The sequence below is a fragment of the Macrobrachium nipponense genome, chromosome 22 (genome assembly GCF_015104395.2).
Source record: "Macrobrachium nipponense isolate FS-2020 chromosome 22, ASM1510439v2, whole genome shotgun sequence".
Classification (NCBI taxonomy): Eukaryota; Metazoa; Arthropoda; class Malacostraca; order Decapoda; family Palaemonidae; genus Macrobrachium; species Macrobrachium nipponense.
Window position 1 is genome coordinate 1,383,714 of NC_087213.1, and position 2,500 is coordinate 1,386,213.

A 2,500-nucleotide genomic window follows, 5' to 3' on the forward strand; every position below is an offset into this window, starting at 1 on the left:
TTCCATTAAGTTCTCACAAAGACTCCGTTTAAAATTCCCCGACCCTTTTGAGATATTTCGTTCAATTCCAATTTCTGCTTTTCTTTATCTTTATTTTCTGGTACAATTAAGTACAAGTTTTTGCTAGGTAAGCATTTTTTTATTAGTGTCACTTCAGTAATGAGTTTCCAGTTGATTTGTAGGGATACCCATCCCGTTTCGAAATGCCCCGAAGAGAGGCACTGTAGTGCCGTCAGTGCACCTCAGGCGGTGTACTGTAGACATTATTCAAGGTTCTTTGCAGCGTCCATTCGGCCCATAGCTGCAGCCACTTTCATTCCTTTTACTATACCTCCGTTCATATTGTTTATCTGCCATCTCCTGAAAATTGTTCATATTGCAACTACGAGGTTTTCCTCCTGTTACATCTTTAAAACCATTGACTCTCAATTTCCCATTCAGCGCTGAATGGCCCCAAAGTTCCTAGCGCTTGGCCTTAGGCCTATTTTTTTTTATTCTAATCTATTCTCTCCCGTTACGAAACGGGAATCGTTTCTAATCAAAATTGTTTTAGATAACCATTGGGTGTTATGTATTGGTGTCGTGGAGTTGTGATTTTGATATCTTTGAGGAGACTGAAGAGTGAATTGATATCTAAAACTTTTGTGTTTATTTTTATCATTTTTGTTCTATAAAAACTTTTGACGTCATTATTTTTTTATATATAACTTTTAAGTCTAAAACTGACCCATATACAAGAACATGCCGTTTTTACCAGTGTATGACAAAATAGTGAGAAATGTTACATATTTTTATCTTGTGACGGTCTGGGCATCATTATTATACCTATTGCTTTAAAAAGTCTTAATCTGACTAAATAATAGGACGTTTGTACCAAGGTATGAACAAATTTCGAAAAATGTCGAAAAATATGTAACCAACACAATAAACCGGAAGGAAAGCATCGCAATAAAAATTTTCATAACGTTAAATATCATATTGATGAATAAGTAAAGAATATGAATGTTTGGATCCAAAAGCTATGAACAACATAAAGTTTATTTCGCTCAATGACTTCAAAATAAAATTCCTAGCTGGCTTTGGAAGAACTGCCAGAGAAGCGTTTACTTTTTAATATTGAGCATTTATTATCAGGAAATCTTCATGTTTTTCGGTACTATCTAAAATTCTCCGAATCGAGAATCTATTGTTATGCTGTTAAAGTGTGTAAGGCGAAATTTATACTTTTGTCTACTATTTTAAATCATACAAGTTTTATCCAAAACTGTTGATTCTCGTTTCAATTCGTGTTGGTGCTCTTCTGTGACGGTAAATTTGGTGTTTCGTAAGAAAAGATTTATCCTACGATAAATACCTAAAAAAGCCACACTTTTTTAAAAAAGACATTGGTTTAACAAAATCTAATCCAAACACAGCACACAACATGTATTAATATCTCCGCTTGCCTAGATAGAAGAGGATTCAAGAGGGCGGAACTTTACCACATGGGAACAGATAGATTTGTTCCTTGAGGGAATAACGGTTACAAGATTCAGAAAGAAAATTGCATAGCTAGCCATTAAAAAGAAAATAGGACTTAATTATTCCCAAGCAGAATTATTATTATTATTATTATTTGGTCTATAACAGTCCTCCAATTCGACTGGGTGGTATTTATAGTGTGTGGTTCCGGGTTGCATCCTGCCTCCTTATGAGTCCATCACTCTTCTTACTATGTGCGCCGTTTCTAGGATCACACTCTTCTGCATGAGTCCTGGAGCTACTTCAGCCTCTAGTTTTTCTAGATTCCTTTTCAGGGATCTAGGGATCGTGCCTAGTGTTCCTATGATTATGGGTACAATTTCCACTGGCATATCCCATATCCTTTATTTCTATTTTCAGGTCTTGATACTTATCCATTTTTTCCCTTTCTTTCTCTTCAACTCTGGTGTCCCGTAGTATTGCGACATCAATGAGTGATACTTTCTTCTTAATTTTGTCAATCAACCTCACTTCTGGTCTATTATTATTATTATTATTATTATTATTATTATTATTATTATTATTATTATTAGTTATTATATATTCAGAAGATGAACGCTATTCATGTGGAACTAACCCACCACGGGGATCACTGACTTATAATTCAAGCTTCCAAAGAATATGGTGTTCAACTGAAAGAAGATAATAGGAAATACAAGAAGAAATCAGTTATTAGAAAAAAAAATCAATCAATAAAATTGACGAATAAATAAATAAAAATGCGAATAAATTCTTAAGATACAAAGCGAACTGCTTTAGGGGAGCATTAGTCGTAGTAATGGATAAAGGTTATAACGTCTCCCGATGTGATAGCTATCAGATACTGTCAAATCCAGACTCCAGCTGACCGTCTCCGAGTGACCTTTTCACTTCCTCGGTTCTGCAGCAAGTGCAGTAACCTTCATCTCTCAACCCTTCCCTCCGGAGACCCATAATCCTCTCGGGGTGATTGAAGTTTTGGTCACGTTCAGCTGCTTAT

General features: G+C 35.3%; 1 protein-coding gene across 2 annotated transcripts in view; it reads left to right on the forward strand.

Annotated features, from left to right (window-relative positions):
• Window positions 1-2,500, forward strand: part of LOC135198430 (CCN family member 2-like) — a 249,211-nt gene that overhangs the window by 184,510 nt on the left and 62,201 nt on the right. The gene's annotated exons all lie outside the window — the stretch shown is intronic.